This window comes from Olea europaea, chromosome 8 (genome assembly GCF_002742605.1).
Source record: "Olea europaea var. sylvestris chromosome 8, O_europaea_v1, whole genome shotgun sequence".
NCBI lineage: Eukaryota > Viridiplantae > Streptophyta > Magnoliopsida > Lamiales > Oleaceae > Olea > Olea europaea.
The window spans coordinates 3258615-3267245 of record NC_036244.1 but is presented as its reverse complement, the minus strand read 5'-3'; positions in this window follow the sequence as shown (position 1 = coordinate 3267245).

Sequence of the window (8631 nt, the reverse complement as noted above, 5' to 3'; positions counted from 1 at the left end):
GTGTGAAAGTAAACTCCTGCAAGTACGCCACCCACTTTGCATGTCGCCTACTCAGCTTGTGCTGACCATTGATGTACTTCAAAGCCTCATGATCAGTAACAAGGATGAACTCCCTCTATACCAGGTAATGGCGCCAATGCTTCAAAGTCTAAACTATAGCATAGAACTCCAGGTCAAAAGTGGAATAATTTTTCTTCGATCCCGATAGCTTCTCACTAAAAAAGGCTACTGGACATCCCTCCTGACTCAGAACACCACCAATGCCAACTGCAGACGCATCACAATTTAGCTCGAACACCTTTTCAAAATTCGGAAGTGCCAAGACTGGGACCTCCGTCATCTTTTGCTTAACCAACTGAAAGCTAGCCTCTGCCTCCTCAGTCCACTGAAAGTCACGCCCTTTAAGGCACTCTGTGATAGGAGCAATCAAGGTACTAAAGTTTCTGATGAATCGACGATAGAAGGATGCCAATCCATGGAAACTCCTGACATCGTGCAAAGTTTTTAGTTTCGGCCAATTCAAAACTGCCTCAATTTTTGATTGATCTGCATGAACACCATTAGTAGACACAACAAAACCCAAAAAAGTTACAGAAGTTGTGAAGAAAGAACACTTATTCTGATTGATGAATAAGCGCTCCGTCCTCATTACATCAAAGACAACACGAAGATGATTAAAATGTGACTCCCATGTCAGACTATAAATAAGTATGTCATCAAAATAAACTACCACAAACTTTCCCATGAAAGGCCGTAAAACCTGATGCATAAACCTCATAAAAGTGCTGGGTGCGTTGGATAGTCCAAAGGGCATGACCATCCACTCATACAACCCATGCTGTGTCTTGAACACGGTCTTCCACTCATCTCCAGGTCTGATTCTGATCTGGTGGTATCTACTTTTAAGGTCAATTTTTGAGAAGACCTTAGAACCGGACAACTAATCCAACATGTCGTCCAGACAGGGAATTGGAAACCTATGCTTCACTGTAATCCTGTTAATTGCCCTGATGTCAACACACATACGCCATGACCCATCTTTCTTCGGCACTAGGAGAGCAGGAACTGCACAAGGACTCATACTCTCACGAATGTAGCCCCTTTCCAATAATTCTACCACCTGTCGTTGCAACTCTTCAGCTTCCTTGGGACTGAGGCGATATGCTGGTTGGTTTGGTAGACTCGACCCCGGAATGAGGTCGATCTAATGTTGAATGTCCCTCATAGGTGGTAGTCCTGGAGGAAGATCCTCCGGCATCAAGTCAGAAAACTCCATCAGTAGTTGCTGTACTTCTGCTGGAAATTCTGAATCCACATTCGCTGTACTATTTTCACGAGGCATTAAAGCATAAACTATTTTTTCATGCCCAACCTCAACCAAGAACTTGGACATAGAAAGTAGATTGGGATTTTTAAATACCGGGGCAGGGATGTTTCCTTCCCTGCGAGGCACCAAAACAATTCGCTTCCCTTTGATGCTAAGAGAATAAGTATTCTTCCGCCCATCATGGATAACACTGCAATCATACTGCCAAGGTCGTCCCAACATAACATGACACGCGTCCATTGATACCACATCACACCAAGCATTGTCAAAATATTGTTTTCCAATCGAGAAAGACACTAAGCATCGTTTTTCTACCGTTACCTCACTGCCTTTATTCAGGCAAGACAACTTGTATGGTTTGGGATGATGATCCATCTTCAGTTGTAGTTTCTCGATAGCCTCCTCGGACACTACATTCTCACAACTGCCACTATCAATTATCAGTTTACAGACTTTATCAACAACTGTACAGGTTGTGTGGAAAATATTGGTCCTCAACCAATCATCCCCTGAGTCGCCCTTGGGAGTCAGCAGGCTCTTTCGAACGACCAGGGTCTCCTGACCATCTCCATATAGCACGTCCTCATCTTCACCCTCATCATACACGGGTTCCCCAACTTCCTCAAACTCCTCTATCATATCCTCCTCAATCAGAAGATTTTTATTCTTCTGACCAGCAGGCTTCCTGCAATCAGTCGCCCTATGCCCCTGTTCACCACACCTAAAGCACTGAATACTTGAGCTGGAACTATCCCGTTGTGGCTGATAAGCAGGACGAGATTCTTGAGGGTGAACTGGCTGACTTCCTTCACCTCCGACCACTGGCCTCCTACTTTGCTATTTCTCTACTGCAAGTGCTCGCTGATATGCCTCAGAAACTGTCCACAATGAATGAAGGCTTAGAACATCCTACAGGGGCTGCCTTAATCCCCCCAAATACCGTGCTACCATCTGCTCATCCGTCTCAGATAAATCATTTTGAGCCACCAACTGATAGAATTCTTCAATATAATCATTGACTGATCTTGTGCCTTGCCTTAGTAAATGAAGCTTCTGAAACAAGGTTTGAGTATAGCCGAAAGGGAGGAAATGCCCTTTCATCTTTTTCTTCATCTTCTCCCAGTTAGTAATTTTGGATTTCCCCTGTCGCTCTCGTGAACGCTTCAACTGTTCCCACCATGCAGATGCCCTACCTTTGAGTTTGATGGCGACCAGTTTCACTTTGACACGATCTGGAACCTCCTTATATTCAAAAATCCGCTCCACTTCATTCAGCCAATCAATAAATCCTTCAGCCTGCAACGTACCAGAAAACTCGGGCAGATCCACTCTGAAATCGAGATCCACATGACGATCCCCCGTCCACGATGCTCCCAAACTCGAGCACGATGGTGATACGGGTTTTTGAAACTGGTATCGGAATCGTGACCTTCTACATCATGATTATCAAACTCCTGCTCCGCCAAACGTTGGGTTAACTCCGCAACTTGTCTCTGCAAATCTTCAATCGTCACATCCTGAATATTACGATCACAGTGCAAGACTTCCTCAATCGGAACCTGTCCTCGACGACCACAACCACGTCCGCCAACCATTATAACTGATGGAATTTATCTCCCAAGAAGATGATGACGTTCTGATACCAACTGACGTCAGGTAGGATAATAATTATCCTATTGGCTTGTTGTAGCAGATGATTCGTAAGAAAAGAATGACAGAAAACGCCCAAAAAATCAGAGAAAATACTCTGAATTCAACTCAATATTATTAATAATCCAAAAGGATGAAAACTAACCCACAAGCCGGGTTAAATAGCTGCGAAATACGAAATTATGGGAAAATTACCAAAAATGGCAAAATTCCAAAATTATACCAAAATAAAATATTAAGTAAAAGAAGTAAGTTGCCAAAAATTTGGCTCAATTCGAGTTTTCTAACATATGGAAAAAAGGAAACAAAATATTACTATAAATAGTAAAAAATAACTTAAAATTGAATTTTGAAAAGGAAAACAGTGGATTTTGGACTCGAAATTGATGTCCACCTAGCATAGCTGGTGGCCACGACGTGCGCGCTGAAGAGAGCTTTCCGGATTGGGGTCATAATAACGATTCCGATAACCGTAGCCAAAGTTATGGCCAAATTACCAAAGACGCGTCAAATTCCCCCAATTAAGGAAATAATGGTGATTCACTTTCCATCTTTGCGCCGATCCGCCATCTCATGGTATCTTAGCGCCATCATCGTGCTATCTGACAAATCAGCATCACTCGACTCGGATCCTCCTGCATCAGACTCCCAAAATAAACATACATAATTGACTCATCAGGACACCCATCAAGCCATGCGAAAATCTAGCCATTAGTCGAATACGATGTTACATTCATCTATTCCGATCCATGAAGTAAATTCAGTGGCCAATACTGTAAGTTCGCTTATACCCAATTTTTTTACTCAGAAATTCCAAGTACTCATTCTGCAACTCATAGAAAGTGTTGAAAATATACCCCCAACTAAAACCATTTGCAACCATGCTATTTTTCTGCAGCTCCAAATTAGGATCTGATTCTGCTTCCTTATATTGCCAAAACAATGAAGGAACCTGGTCCCATGGAAAGCTCAGAGCGTTCGGTAAATCTTCAAATTTAATTTCACTCCCTAGATTTATAGCCTCGGGATTTCTCCGGAGATTGCCCAAACAAGTAGTAAGAAATGCTCTAAAAGAGTAAAAAGGCGATTTGAAAATTCCAATTTTTCGGGCTAGATGATGAGTCCAACCAAGAAAGAAATCGGAGAGGATTGCAACAAGAGGATTACTATGATATTGAAACCACTTTCTTATTTGCCCCTGTAGTTTACTCAGTGCAAGAATTATTTTGGTAAAACGCACCGATAGCCACATGGACCTTCCACTTAAAGAAGTGGTATTTTGGTGAAAAACATTTTAAAATTTTAACTTTCGATGGAGAGGGAGAGGGAGGTCTGCAATGTAGGGAGAATTGGATGGAGGGAAATGAAAATTTTAGAGGCAAGCTATATTTTAGGGGGGCATTGAAATTTTTTGAATTTTTCGACGGAATTTTTCGTTGGTAACTATCTAATACTTAATTTTACTTCCAATATTTACCAAAAGATTTTTCCATTTGTAATTTATTTTACGATTTTTCAAAAAAATTTCCAACGAAATCATCCGTTGAGAAATTCTGTCACTAAATTATTTAATCTATTATTTTTTATTTTTAAATTTTTACCGACGGATTAGTGACAAAATTGTACCAACGAAAGTTTTCCATTGGTAATTATGTCGTTAATTTAGTATTTAATGTTTAATAATAATAAAAATAATAATTCGTTGCTAATTTATTGTAATTCCGTCGATAATAGCAACGGAAGTCCTCCGCCTATAAAATTCTGTTTCTATTGCCTCATTTTCTAGTAGTGAATGGTGAGAAAAGATTCATTAGATTCATGTAGTTGAGCTTAAATTTATTGTGCCTAACAAGTGTAATGTCAAAAGCTAGAATCATCAACTAAATTAAACCTTGATCCTTGTACTTTTGATATAGATCTGTCAACTCTGTGTAGTTTGAAGTGATAAGATCACTGCAGCAGACAAAAATAAGATTGCTAATTCCTTTATGAAAATGAGTGTCAAAGTTCACTTACACAAATACAAAAATAGACTAGAGCAAATCATTAATTAGAACAATTAAATACAACAATTGAGGGGACTATCTGAATGTGGAAATTGTCCGCAAGGGTACTCTCAGATAAATTCGATCAAGCTAACACCTGTGTCAACTCAGAATAAAGTACCAAGGGAAAAAATGCAATATTAATGGAGAAATTTGCACCATTGTAATTCAATGAGGTTGCATTGCATACAACAAGAAATTGTCTTCTGTACAAAATCTCGCTTATCTTGAAAATGATTGTTTGCCTAGACAGATGGTTTTTTGTCTTTTCAAAAAGTCATGTCCAAATGAAATAACTATTTGATTATATATTTCCAAAATATTCCAAAAACCATATATGTACAAAATTTTCACTGCAAACCCCGAGATATTGTTTATAACAGGACATGTACCTGTATGCTTACGATCACAGTACTTCATGTCCATTGCACACTACATAGGGTTTCAAATACCCTTCAAAATATACATTACCTAAAATAATAACTTAGCACCAAAAGTAAGAATGACTTTCACGTAAAACTTCTTCATGTCAGCGTTAATTGGAGTAAATTATGTGAAGCCAAAAATGAATAGATTCCAAGTTGATTTTTGGTCTGATCAAAACAAAGTATTAAGATAAACAAGAACATACCACTGTTTATCAGCAAGAAGTTTCCCTTATAGATGCCCAAGTTAACATCATTTCCTTTAGTATCCTGCAAATGCAATCACACGGTTTTAGAATTACATATGGTATAAATTAACTAGAATGTCGTATAGAATTATGAGAAAGTAATCCCATAGAACGATTTACACACGTGTAGCTGATGAAGATTCGACAGTTGGATACTTGTCTGGCCAGGCCCGAAATCCATCTGATACACGGTAAAATTCAAATAATGTCGAATAAGCTCACTATAACACCAGCTTGGTCGAATTAACTCTCCCGATGTTTCCCCACTATATAAAAAAAGAATGTGAAGTTACTGTAGAAAGCAACAGTGACTTAATCCATTTTGTCTCACTGTAGCTTTTTTGTTTTTAAGTAGGGGAGCAAAATGACGTCGTTTGCCTTACTTGATATATATTTTATTATACTGTAAGAAAATACTACAACACGCAATTTTCATACCTCCCACTACTCCGTGCTCAACCACTCTTATATAAATATATATAGTAGGGATATATGAAAAAAAAATCACTTTTATATAAAAAAAAATTTAAATAAATATAATATAAGAGAGAAAATATTTTACAAAAAGTTACTTTTAAGTAAAAAATTTAAAGAGAAAAGAATTAAAAAAATTAATTTAAAAAAAATTATTTATAACGTAAAACAACATAGCAAAAAAATAAAATTCTCAAATATAAGTCTCCGTTTGGAATTATTAAAAAATAAAAATACTAATAATAAGACAGAAAATATTTGTAAAATGTAAAAAATTACTTGTAAGTAAAAAATTGAAAAGAGAAGAATGTTAAATTGAAAAAAATATATATATTTATAATGTAAACAATACAAGTATTTCAAAAAAAAAAAAATATCGCTCCTTTTGTCTCCGTGCACGGAGACTTGGGTGCATGGAGACAATGCACAGAGACAATTCTCTGTACATGAAGACAATGTCTCCATGCTAGTTTCGTGCACAGAGGCTTTTGTCTCTGTGCACGAAGAGAAATTTATTTATTTATTTATTTTTATTTACATTATAGATAGTTTTTTTTTCAATTTAAAATTTTTAAATTCTTTTCTTTTCATAATAAAAACTTAATTTTTCAATTTTAACTTAATAATATTTATATATTCTCTTGTAGAAATCAACAGTGAATTTCTTGACACAAAAACAACATTGTTTTGAATATAAATCTTTGATGGATTGATCGAATTAATATTGAAATTTCTTTAAATAATCTTTGCAAGTGCGATTAACACTACTAATTATGGATGAATTACGCAGACTTCATTCCTCGATTTCATTTCCTATTGATAATAACAGTACATGAGGGTTTATCATCTAGGCTTAATACAAGCAGCTCAAACTCATCATGAGATCAAATGATCGAAAATTGCAGATATAATCAAGGCCCAGATTGCTAATCACCCTCTTTATCCTAATTTAGTATCTGCCTACCTACGTTGATTGTCAAAAGGTAACCAAGTTCAATAATTTGCACAGATACACATTTTTCTTCACTGTTCTTCTTTATAAAGGTCCACATATATATTTTTCTGTTTGTCTTTGTGTTCCAGTAGTGTAAGAATGTTTTGACATAATTTTTTTTATGTTAGTAGGTGGAAGCACCACCAAAAGTGGCATCATTTCTTGAAGAAATCAGCAAAGAAAGCCACATTATTTATGTCCCCACTCAGATTGGAGCTTATCTTGAGCTTGATAATTTTATGATAAAATCTTTATAACAATTACTACACCAAGTTTGTATTGCATTGAGTTGAACGGAGTAGTGTAAAATGATTCATGTAGGTGGCGTCTAATTTTTATGGGAAGTAAGGAGTGTAGTACTCACTCTCAGTGCTACACACTCCGTGCATGGAGTGTGTTCCTACGTGCACGAAGTGGAACACACAAAGTGCATAGAAATCTTTTTTTCCTCCTTCATCCTTTTATTTTATTTTGTTGTAATAACTTTTTTTCGATTTAAAAAATATATATTCTTTTTAATTCTTTTCTTTTTATGATAAAACTTAATTTTTTTAATTTTAACTAAACAATATTTATATATTCTTCATTTAACTTTCGTAAATTTCTTTTATTTTGTTTTTATTGTATATAGTTTTTAAATTGTTTCAAATTTTCTTTTTCTTCATATTATAAATAATTTTTTTATTTAAAATTCCTTTTAATTTTTTTATTTTACGATAAAATCCAATTTTTTCAATTTTAATTAAATAATATTTATTTTAAAATTTAGTTTAACAACTTTTTTTGCTTCTTTTATTTTTGCCGGTAATTTTTTTTTTCAATCTTTGTCTGCAATTCTTTTTTGTCTCTAATTTGTTAAATCATTTTGTTTGTAACTACCATTATACACCAACATAAATAAAAAAAACTAAGCCTGTTTGATTAGCCATAGTGTTTGATTGTAATATTTTCTAGGGAATTCCATTCCAACATTTTCCTCCACACGTGCATTTTGTTAGGAATTCTGTTACCAACTTTATTATTATTATTTTTTATTTTCCGCAATGGGAACGAGATCTATGAACAATTGTAAAAATTTTATCCCTTTAATTGGCAATTTTCAAAAAATAAGATCAAACGAACACCAAAAGATCTAAAATTTCAATATTTTTAAGTGAAAAATTATATTAATCAAACACATTTAATTGACAATTTCCAGAAAAACAAATTCTAGTCATTCAATTCCCTAAAATTTGTTTTCTTTCTACCCAAAATCCATTGTTGCAATCATACAATTTAAAAAATTAAAGAAAAAAAATTTCAGGCGAAAAAAAATCGTTTTTATAATTTTTTTAATTAAATTGTAATAATTAGAATTAAAAATAAATATTATTTATTAAAAATAAAAAAAATGATGTTTTATCATAAAACGAAAACAAAATAAAAGAAAGTTACGAAAATTAAATAAAGAATATATAAATATTATTTA